General features: G+C 39.9%; 1 long non-coding RNA gene across 2 annotated transcripts in view; it reads right to left on the bottom strand.

Annotated features, from left to right (window-relative positions):
• The window catches only part of LOC145976438 (uncharacterized), a 95,100-nt gene that overhangs the window by 22,198 nt on the left and 60,349 nt on the right, over positions 1-12,553 (bottom strand). The window contains exon 3 of one of the 2 annotated variants that reach the window (XR_014440233.1): positions 9,178-9,865. The exons of the other annotated variant lie outside the window; for it this stretch is intronic. This is a non-coding gene — a long non-coding RNA (uncharacterized LOC145976438). Of the gene's footprint in view, positions 1-9,177; positions 9,866-12,553 lie in introns of those variants that run through there. 2 annotated transcript variants of the gene reach the window in all.

The raw sequence follows: 12,553 nt of genomic DNA, 5'->3' as shown, positions 1-12,553 counted from the left end.
CGGCACATTATTGACCGGCTCAGCGTCCTCGCGTGTCCGACGCTGTCGGATGCCGACGATTCCAAGAGGGCATCTCAGCGCCGCGCAGCATCGCGACGATGACGGCGGACAGGAGCCAAAGCGCCACGGCGTAGCCGCGTCGCGATGGTGCTCGCCGTGACGCGTGGCGCTGCGGCGCTGCGCCGATATGCCAGGGGAACAGCTGTTCGAGGAGGTTTCATCCACGTGCCTCTCTCTCCATCACGCGCCCACCGTATTCGCTCACTCTCCGTCGCACCATCGCTTCTCGATCGCGTTTCTCCGCGTCCTCGCGCTGGGACGCGCAGGAACCCGAGAGGAATCGCCCTCGTTCCTCACCCTATGCATCGCTATCGTATTCCAGCAATTTGATTCGACACGAGTGCTCCGCGTGAAAGCGAGCTTAATTTGAAAACGAGGCGATCGTTAGTCGCCCTTACTCCTTAACAGAATCATAGAAATTTCGCGAGACGAAGAGATAAATATATCAGGTGATAAATTACTTCCGTCCATTCATCCATCAATTTGTCCAATCTCGAGGACTAACGAAGCTTCGCGGAGGCGCGCCTCGTCGCTCTCCGATGCCGAGGAGCAGCTCGAAGAAAGAGAAACTCCCGCTCATCCGAGACGGAGATGAATCGATGGCGAAGAGGCCGAGGGGCCAGTCGCACCGGAAGAATTCCGGCGCGCGTGGCCGTTAGGTACGTAGCAGAAAATCTCCGGAATTCGCGGACTGCAGCACCGAATTCAGTTGCTATGTCGCGCGCAGCGGGCGAACATGAGCGGCGCGGAGCGCGTGTCGCGCGCGCCAGTTTGCCGCGCGGGACCGCCCGCTCGCACGAGCCGTCACTGGGATAACACGTGCTCGAGAAGTTTAATCCGAGCGCGTAGGAGGAACATGCGCGCGCAATGGGAGGGGGTCCCCTCGCGGTGAGGGGGCAGGGGACTGACACGAGCGCGGGAGAGCGGCGCCGGGACGATCGCCACCTCCGTCCTCGTCATGCCAGCCTGCTCGGTTGTGATTAACTAAGGTTTAATCAGCTTTACAAGCTAAACTTCCTTTGTCGACATGCACGCGCATGATAATCCGCTGGACTATCTCGCCGGGTCTGGGCCGACCAATACGGCCGAAAAACATCTTTGGCGCGTCGCCGAATCGAACTAATCTGAGTATGATAGTGTGTATCGCGCAACAGGAAGGCCGTTGTTCCTGTCGCCGACTATGGGAACTCGCGCCGTCGTCGTCGTCCGGGAGACCTCGGTTTCTCTCTCCCGTAGAGCACTCGACCCGGCTTCATACGGTCCTAATACCGAAATTCGCGGAATGTTAGATGCAGAGTCTTTCGTGACGCGAGACGAGAGCACGTCCAGAGTGGCCGAGCGGCAACATGCCGACCGTGGGAGTTGATAAAGTGTAAACATTGATTGCAAACGTTACTACGCGAAAGCTAGGAATCATAGTAATTCATGTATCTTTAGATTATATAACGATCTTCTCATCTATGTGACAATACGATTTTTTCAATTATGATAAACTTGGCAAATGGATCTATACGTCAAATTTGACAGTTACATGCCACTTTACCGTGTGCTTCCAATTATTAAAAAAAACATAAAATTCATGTACCTTTATATTATATATATAATGATCTTCTCATCTATGTCACAATACGATTTTTTCAATTATGATAAACTTGGCAAATGGATCTATACGTCAAATTTGACAGTTACATGTCACTTTACCATGTGCTTCCAATTATTAAAAAAAACATAAAATTCATGTACCTTTATATTATATATATAATGATCTTCTCATCTATGTCACAATACGATTTTTTCAATTATGATAAATTTGGCAAATGGATCTATACGTCAAATTTGACAGTTACATGCCACTTTACTATGTGCTTCCAATTACTAAAAAAAAACATAAGAGACTGCTAGCTATTCGCTGACGTATTTAATTATTAACGTGTCGATTTCGAAATATAATGCAGGAATAATTTATCATTTGGAGAATAAAAGCTTCATCTCGCGGAAATGTGGCGAGTGACGTGACAACCGCATGGAATACCTTCTGTCGACATTGATTCAACGATGTGACGAGATCGAGAACTTCTTGCGCCGCATCGCTTCCTGGTTCATCCTTTCGCGACTTCGTCGCTCAATATTCGCCGAGGCGCAAACGCGACAGAGGCGCATCTCAATAGAGATTATTTGCATTCCTTAATTTCTTCCTTAGTTTCGATTACGAGGAACATTCTAAAGTTTCAGTCGAGAGACAATGCTTCTCGAGACGAGAAAATAATATCACACATTTCCTAAACGAATACATTTCACATACATCGTTAAAATCAATTTTATAGAAAAATAATAAATTAACAAACTTGACAATCTACGATTATAAATTTAAAATCTTACGCTTAAAGACAATTTTTTTCTTAACTTGTCATATTGCTATATCTGTCAAATTATTTAAAATAATATATATAAAAAATTGCCAAGATTTTTAATGGAAGAGGTTCTCAATCTTTTATATAATTTTTCCTTACTGTTAACTTTTACAGTAACAGAAATATTGAAATGCAACAGATACAATTAAATAAACTACCCATCTAATGCGAATTGAGCTTCGTGCTGATGAGCGTGAAGCCACAAAGAATGTCAGAGCTGTGTCGAGGCAATTGGCTACCGTGTACATCGTTGAAGGAATAGCTAATTCGTCGAGGCGAGGGAGAAAAACAAGTGGGAGTCTTTTCGGGCTGAGGAAAGAGAAAGAGAAAGAAAGGCAGAGGTTAACTCTGGGTGGGTTATTAAGGGTTCGCGTAATAACGTGTTTGCGAGAGCGCGCGGTTGCACGCACCGTTCACGAGGAACATGGCATCGCCCCCGGGTGCTCTCCGGACCCAGCATCTTCCAGGGTCTACGAAAACGTCGGTGTGGCCGCCCCCGACTCATGGGAACGTCCTCGGGGCAACACGGTCGACGGAATCGCGCGCAACCATAGAATCGCCATCGGCATCGCTGGAATTTTTCTTAGGAAATTATTAAGATCTAAGGCTCTTTCGCGCGCATTAAATTTTCGTAGATCTCCATAGTTTCTTTGAAGTCGTTATAAGTTGATGACAGTGGTAATCATAGAAATGGCAACTGTCATTAAAAAATTGCGATCATTTATGAAAGTTTGCTATAAGATTAAAAAGTTTCAAAATGATGCAGATGATTGATATTGACATATCACCTACTCTAGTTCTTATCGTGAAAGATAAATTATAAAATTTACATTCGTTGTATCATAAAAAAAATTGCATTTGTTATGTTAATATAATAACAAAATATTATCTTCTTTAATCAAAAAATTTCTCTGTCCGTTGAAACTCTCGCAACCTCCACGCGATTTCTCGATACCTTCGTTTCGCGTGAGACTAGTTGTACTTCTCTCCTTCCTGTCATCGCGCTTCTCTACGAATTCCAATTTCGAGACACCGTCGCGGACACCCGGCATCAGCAACGGAAGGTCCGAGAGACCGGTAGGCAATAATTTCGCAGGAATGTCGGCGGCGATTCCGCGGCTTTCGTGTCTGCGGAAAAGAATCTCAGGCCGCTCGATAACGGATCTCACGCCGGATTCCGCGCCGTGAACAAATTGGACTCTTCCGAACTCCGTTATTCTCGAATAGAACAGTCGCTGGGAAGATTAACCCCTTATTAACGCGGTTTGCACTCGTGCTGGAATGCGCATAAAATATACAAGACACGAACATGAAAGACGAATTCATATAATTAAACATCTAATCTTATATCAAACTCATAATAATATTTCATACTTTTATGATATTACAATATTTTATTTCCATTTTCCTGCTCGCTCTTTTTCCTCATATATATTCTCAAAAATTATCTTATCTTATCCTGAGATACTCAAATACAATTTAAAAAAAACTTACTATGAAAAATACTTATCACAAGCACAAATGTACTAAGTAATTCTAAGAAAACAAAAAAGAAAATAACATTCTAAAAAAAAGATAAAGATATAGTGGGCGAGAAGCTCAAAAACCAAATGATAATGAGGAGAACGAGAAGAGGTAGAAGGAGACGAAGCAAGAGAAGAAATTAAGGGTGAGGGATGAGAAGGTGGCTGGCACGTATGTCAGATATGCGGGTGAGAAACACCCCGGGGGCGCCTCTGCTGTTCCGCCCACGTTTAAGGTACGCGTTGCGAGCGGGTCCCGGGTGCCTCCGGGGGCCTCGTGATAAACTCCCGAGAGACTCGGGTTCCTTACTCTCTCTTTCTCTTTCTCTTCTCACCAGCTGCAAGCTCGCACGCGATCTACGACTCTCGAGAATCGAACGCCCCCGCGGGCACACGCCGTCATCACGCGAACCTGCAGGTAGAAGGAAAGAGGGGGACGACGGACCCTCTCCTTGTGCCCCTTTTTTGCGTTTCAGACATCGTGGATAATCTCGTATCTCGCCGCGGTTCTTTCTGTAATTTCTACAAGTTTGGTTCTTTTTTCGGAACCTTACGAGTCTCGCATATTTCTCGATGCGTTTTCTAGAAAACGCAATAAAAATGCATTTCAAATTACATTATAAATCATATTATCATATAATATATATAATCATTATTACAAGGAATATAATAATTATCTTTTAAAAAATATGAAATAGTTGAAAGTTTTTAGAGAGTTTCACGAATTTTTAAGACGTTTAATTAACATTATATTAATTGATTGCAACTAGAAATTGAATTCGCGACGTAATCCATTTTTTAAAAACAAAGTTTTATCTAGTCTATCTCTAAATATTTTTGTCTTTCATAAAGTGTGCATATGTATGCTAAAATCTAAACTATATTACTACAAAAAAAGAGAAAAACAACGCCAACAACAGTGTAACTAGCAATTCTACCAGCGATCGAGTATTAATTTTTTCCCATTCACTTCCTTATCTAGAATAATTCAAACGTTTCATATAATTATATATGATGAATTACATAATCATGTATAAAGATCTTTCACTATAAATAGTAATAAAAGTAGTTTAAAATATTTTAAGGTATAATTGAAGACAAAAGAATTAGCGCGAACAGATGTTGCATTCTGTTATGCTGTTGTTATATGTTCTCGTTGAGGCACAAAGCTCTTATAAGTTCCTCGCACCAGGCGCAAAGAGTTCTCGTGTCGGACCTAAGAGGCAGTCTAACCACGCGGTAGCTCCGCGCGATCTCATCCGCGAGGAAGACCGCACTTTTCCCGCATAGCGGTCCCACGCTCTCGAGCGCATTACAGGTTCATCTCCGCCTACCAACCGCTCGCGGGGGTACGATGCATGTCGGCGATCGATATGCATGATCAATTCGATCGAATCGATCGTGTAACTCGTACTACCAAACGAAAACGCGTCTCGCGAAAATAAAAAAAAATCGTCGCCTATAAATATTATTTGCGGACACTGATGGGATAGCAAACTAAACAAGCGAAAATTACAGCAGCATGGAAACTGAAAAGTCATATAAAAAATCAAAAATTCGTCATTCGTATACGGTATTTTTTAAATAAATAAATCAAAATTTTAAATAAATAAAATTAATTAAATAACGTTTTAAATTGATTTTTTTGTCAAAATAAATAACCATATGAAATATATCGGCAATTAAAACCTAAATCATATTCCTATCAAAGTTAAGTACTAATTTTCTTAATTTATTTAATTCTGATTTAAATTACATATTGTGATTTAAATATATAAATCTAATTTAAATATATACATTTAAACATATATACATTTTTTTATTTTCATTTTTTAAACCGAATATGAGAAATAAAAAATAAAAGAAATTGAAAAGAGACATCGAGAACACGTGTGTCATTCGAAAACATTATTTTATCAAATAAATTAAAAAATAAATTTTTCTGAGATATAAAAATTAAAAACTAGTCAAAAACAGGAGACGAATTGAAAATATGCATTAAACGATTCAATATTTTTTAACATATATCAAACATTTATATTTTTTATTTACACATGAATTTAATATTTGCACGAAAATATACTCTTTGATGAACTCTCTTTGATGTTTACAATTTTTTAATTTAGTTTAACCCAAAAATCGTTTCAAACCACTCGGTGTTGATTTGCGTGTGAAAAAACGAGACGCTCGTGCAATTCTCAAATTCGTGCTATATAATCCTTACGCGTCCCCACGCGTCTTTCTCTTTCTAGAACCGGCTAATTTGCCAATATCTCGAGACATCTTAAGCCGATCGATAAGCCGAAACTGGGCATTACTATGTGCACAGGTAGCCAAATTGTACGCGTATGTACGAATAGAGGCGACGATCTTCGTCGCACGCGGCGCGCCCTCGTGCGATTGTCATTAATTAGACAGTTGGCACGCGCCAGGTGAAGCTCGCTCGTGTTCACCTGCGACGAGTAACACGCGCACCCGTGTATACGGCACAAGCAACGCGGTTTTTCGGCTCACCATACCATCGCATTTGTGGCTTTTATGTGTGACGATCGGCGCCGTTTATAGGGGTCGCCCACATGACATCTGACCCACATCCGGCCGATGTTCACCGGCATCGATATCGTGCCCGGGCCGAACCATTAAAACGTCGAATAATTTCGAGTCCGCGGCGTGTACTCGAGGGGATTTATGACGGATCGATACACGCGATATCGTAGTATCATTCCGAGTGTGGGTCGTGCAATCTGCTCCTATGATCGACGAGATATTCCCTCTTCATTTTAAACATATATACGACATTATGATCACATTTAAACGTAATAGGGGCAGATGATAAATGTCATTTCAGTCAGATTGTATATGTCAAATGAGCGATGAACTTTATAATCGTTTATTAAAATTGTTAAACGCTTATAATCATAAGATATCCATTAAAAGATTTTTAAACTTTTCTTAAAATCAAATACTAATTTGCTTAATTTAATTTTCAATATATAATTTTTAATGTACAACTTTAAACTATTTTATTTCAATTTTTATTTCTATTTTATTTTAAATTTTGATTTATTTTTATCAAATATATTATATGTTAATTAATATATGTTATATATAAATAATTATTATGTGAAAACAATAATTAATCATTATGGTAGATATAATTCATGAATGCTCTCTCTCTTTCCAGATTTTTTTCATATTTTTCTGTTAATAATTTTATATATTCATGTTTTTATATTTTTTATCTTTGTATAAGATTTTTTATAAAAAAGAAAATACATGTTCTCGATGCGAAAACAACTGCCGCGTAAACGATACTTGCTTCTGTACACCTTCTGAAAATTAAAAGGCAACACCTGTACGTGCACTCTTAAGCGATGTAACGTAATGGCGAAACAAGGAAAGAGAGTGTGCGAAATTAGGCGCAACGAAAGCGTCCGACATTCGATAATCGGGCAGAAATGCCCGATTATTAAGCATACAGGTGTTTACACCGGGAACCAATTCGAGATCTACCTGAGACGCTATCGAGAAAACGCCACGTGTAAATGATCTGTAAGAAATATGCGCATCAATGATCTGAGTACGTTAATTTTTATAAGAAAAAGTTTATTATGAATGGCAGCTGGTGTTTCTTGCGCCATTTCCAGTTTGATACTTATTCAATATTGACTTTTACGATGAAGCTACAGTTACATTGAATTAAATATATTGCGTTTATATCCTCCATAAAGTTAATTAACTGCGAACATGTGTAGTTATATCAATTCCATTCAGAGCTAAAATATTGAGTATTAATAAAATTTAACGCAAATTAAAGCTTTTTAATTAATTATCAGTTATTCAGTGAAAATAATCATTCAGATAAATTAATAGAATTTCAGAAATAATGGAATTTCGATTTTAACTGAACTTCACATAGGCTTCATATAACAATCGTTATATATTCTGTATTTTCATGCTGAAAACATCCATTCAAAAATATATAACTCATCGCAATGACACTTTATCGAGCTATAATTAAACGCACCTGGATACACGTGAGAGCCGCGACTTTCGAGATCGCAGATCAATTCGCTGTTGCGAAGTAACGCGCGTTTGCCCTGGCAGGCTTGTTAATGCAAATTTCGCTGTCGTGTCCGTGTGCTTTATCCCCCCTTCGCTCCCCCTTTTCTCTCCCTCTATCGCGAAACGTTTCACCCTAATTTCCTGCGCCGTGGCACCTGACGGTGCACGAAGTGCAGCGCTGCTCGCGTGCTCACCCAGCAGCTTCCGGTTCCGGCGCGTGCTTAAGCATTCCGGCTGTTTGCACTCGCGAACGTGAACGTATACACGGATACATACACATATCCACCTGTCTGTCTATGCGTACGAGCGTCCGTTCGCGCGATGTGCCTCTCCTACCCTGGTGCCTTCTTCTGCCGCTCTCTCCGCTCCCTTACCCGCATTGTGCACCTGATGCATCGTGGAGTCGCGCTCGTAGATCGGCAGATAGAGATGTTAATGATCGCGAATTGAGACAAGGAATGGGCGCGTGCGGCTCGACAAATGGTCCGCCGAAAATAATTACCATTCGGCTGTCTGAAAACGCCCTCGCCACAAATCGATTCGAAATCGACACGATCGACAAGCTATGCTTCAAGATATCTTGAGAAAGATCGATGCTAAAATTCGCCCAAGAAATCACTAAAATCAATTATCACAGAAATAAAATAAAATTACATTTTATTTACTGAATACATAAACAAATAGATAAATAGATGTTCAGTTAGATATATATATTCTTATTATTTTGTAGGGGTAATGTAAAAGCACATATAATAATAATATAATATAATATATAAGACAGATGAAGCAAGTTGGAAAAAAATGATAAGAGAATAGACGAGAGACGTATCTTCTCATCCACTGAAAATTCTCCTTAAAATATGCTTTAACACTTGAAAATGAATAGATAGATCCTTTAATGGGCACGTTGCAGGTGCGAGATCGGATCGGTCGGTCGTTCGATATTCACTCCACGTTTCACGGACGAGCGGTGACGCCAATTAACATCCCTGCGGGACGAGAAACGCGTTACACGATATTTGATGCGTGTCAACCGGCGCTTTTCTAAAACATTTTTAAATGTAACATAATGCGTTGTTTCTAAACAAGCGCTTTTCACTAAACAAAGTAATGCTATTACTACAAATAATTGCTTACAAAATATCAATAATTTTGTAAGAATTTATACAAGATTATATTTTAAATAAAATCTTCATATGTTTTATTATCGAGTTTTACACGATATTTTTGGTGTATAAATTATTGTTATTTTTATAATTTTTTCACAAGAAATTTTGTCGTGAGTGACGGTATTGTAAATTATCCAAGTTTATTAAAAAATTAAAAAATTTTAATTTCATGCTCTCTCTTTAACATATAAAATTTCGTGAAGATGGATTAAAATTTAACATTGTATGCTTAATAGCGAGGGGATTACAGGTGAGGATCCAGTGAGCTATCGGCGCGGGAAGCTGGTGTCGGACAAATATTATCGTCGAAACGCATCGGACACTCGGGGCGGTCCAAATGCTGGCAATTAGCGGTGGCAGGTGGTGATTACCAGAGGCCAAAATGATCCTCCTAAACACCGGAAACGTCCTTCTGCGCCGCTCGGGTGTGATTCCACGACCACGTCGTATTAAGACGACTACGACGCGAGACTCAACTCTATGAAGGCGCAATAATTCACGAGCGATCGCGAAAGAAATTACCGGTCTCTCGACTCTTGTACAAGCGCTAACGATCTCCCCGACCAATTACACGTCCCGCGGGTCGATAATCAAAGCCCTCTTCGCGTGTACAGTGATTAGCGCGATGTAGTTCACTCTGCAAGAAATAGATAAATTAAGAAGAGACTGACAGGAATATATTTCGTGGGATTGAAGTTTCTAGTCTGCGAAATAGCCAATTGAATTCTTGTCTTCCCTTCTCTTTTCACCGATATACACGTTATACCATTTGATATCTTTTATAAGAGATTAAATAAATCCTTTTAGTAGTGACTAAATTTAGGAAAACTATTACAAAAATAAAATATAAAAAAATTCTTATTCTTAAATAATTTTTTATTAAATAATTAAATAATTTTTATTAAATAATTAAATAATATTCTTAAATATTTTTTTATAATTCTTATTCTTAAATAATTAGATTATTTTGAATTAGATTTGATAAATAAATCTGCTAATTTCTTGTAGAATTTCTTCTAAATGTTAATATAATTATTAATATCGATGCTTTAGGCACTTTGTATTTATGTGCTAAACAACCATGTAGCAACCATACAATAATTAGAAGCGAAGCGTGATTATTCCCGAAAGTTCGTTCGAGTTTCTTACCCTCTCTTCGACGCGCAAAAACAGCAGGAGAGAGGAAGAATGGAAAAAAGAAATCCTACATAAAAAGGGATCTCGTTTGCGGCCGACGCAGCACGAGGTTGTGATTCGCTGCCTGGCTGTTACCATATGGTATGCAAACCAAAAGGCTACTAGTCAACCGTTTCGCATTACGCAAACGAACGAGCGGCTTGTCTCACATGGCGGTCGCTCTGAACATAAGTCCCATAAATCCATATAAACAGAAAGGACAGCCGGAACGATCACGAGTAGCAATCCAGTTAATCAGCTCGTTTCTGCGATTACAGTGTATATGCACACATAAAGGGACTAGAAATAGAAATAAAATGTTTTTAATCTCGGACAGAAAATTCTCGTCTATATTTTTACTCCCGACTGCTGCCCCAACCTACGGTTGTGGGAAAAAGACGGAGAGAGTATGCGTTTCACCGAGCTCGGATTGTTTGCAAGAAGCATTCTCGATAACTATAACGTAGTTCGATACTATCTTTTACATATTAGTTTCTTTTTAACCAAGGAAGGTTTTATATATTATCAATGTACAAAAAAATTAATTCTGCAAATCGAATCTCTTTCCCTTTCTATTTTAATTCATATTTATTAATATCACATTTATTATTTTTATTTCCTTATTAATTTGAACTTTGCCAGAGACGAATCACATTTTATTCGTCATTTATATGTTGATGTATTTATGGACGGCCATACATACATCTCTAAATTTTAACAACTATCTCAAATTGTAAAAAAAAAGTAATTTCTTTACAGATGAAACGATTTTCAAGATATTAGAAACTGGACGACGAGGGGAAAAAGAGACGAAGAAGGAAAGCTTTTTTTCCATGATTTACTTTTGGAGAAACGAAAGAAGAGAAAAGGAAAAAGAGAGAGGCCGAGCCTCATTCAATGGCCATAAAAGCCCAATCATAATCGCGGCATCATTAACGACGTCGTGCGAAAGAAGTAATTAAAGCGCGCGGCTCGTGAACTCGAACCTGGCCGACTCTTTCTCGGCTCGAATTAACGGCTCCTTCCCTCTCGTAGGGTTTTGCTACCCGTCTGCATCATTCCGCACGGCGTCATGACATCGGGTGCATCGAGCCCAGGAGAGACATGCCGTAGAAACGCCTCTACCTGCCCGCCGCAAAAAGTGAACCTGCCGGGCCGGTGGAAAGGCTCGTCGGCGCCTCTCCGTTTCTTTCTCTCTCCTCACTCTCCCCCTTTTTTGTATCATTACTGCTTACTTGTTAATCAAATCGCGATGAGAATTTCAAGATTATTATCTCTAGGCGCTCAAAAAGTTAGATTAATGTCTAGTCGTCAATTCTTGGCAGTAAAAGATAGTTTCCGTTTCTCACAAGCGAAAAATACATTTCGAAAAACCCATGCTTAATTATTCTGGAATTTCTAACAATTTTAATTATTACTATGCATATTTTTTCGATTATTAATAATTATCAAAATCTGACGCGTCGATAAATTTCCTTCTTCTTCTCTGATGCCATGGATTTTAAAATCTGCCATCACATAAATGCTAATACTTTTTTCAATTTGTAAAATGAATTCTTATTTTGATAACAAAGCAGTATTACCAAAAGTAAGTAGTAAGCACTAATTAGTACTTATTTACAAGAATGATGCTGCAGCTGACGAGATAAAACACTTAGTAGTAACTTTTCTTTATTTTTATAATTAAATACATTTTACCTAGAAGCATCTTGTCTCGATCTACCTACAGTACCCAGGTACTGAAAGTAAAGCGTATCTCAGCTTCATCAGTTTGATGGCTGGAAGGTGGATCGTATCTTCCCGACGCGGCGCGCTTCGACGTCTCGTTTCGCATCCGCGATGATAAAGGGCCCCGGCTCTCGGCGGGACCCGTTCCCTCCATCCAGCTCTTTCTCTCCCCCGCGGCTTCCTCCTCTCCTCTTCTTTCTTTCATTCTTGTTTCTACGCACAGTAGCCGAGAGAGGAGACTGCCTCTGAGTTTGGCTCGAAACTGCATTCCGCAGCCGGCTCAGCTCGAGTCCCGGTCGCGTTGCATTCACCGCCATTGGCGCCACACGCGCATTTCGCATCTCGTCGCCCTTTCGCACAGATGCACGCCTTTATACGCATATACATGTATATACGTACATGCGTACGCATCTGTGCGTCA

Source organism: Camponotus vicinus, unplaced genomic scaffold (genome assembly GCF_025532165.1).
Source record: "Camponotus vicinus isolate PSW18456_S1 unplaced genomic scaffold, iyCamVici1.0 SCAF_8, whole genome shotgun sequence".
Classification (NCBI taxonomy): Eukaryota; Metazoa; Arthropoda; class Insecta; order Hymenoptera; family Formicidae; genus Camponotus; species Camponotus vicinus.
The sequence above is the reverse complement of the archived record's forward strand: the minus strand, read 5'-3'. Positions and strand labels throughout refer to the sequence as shown.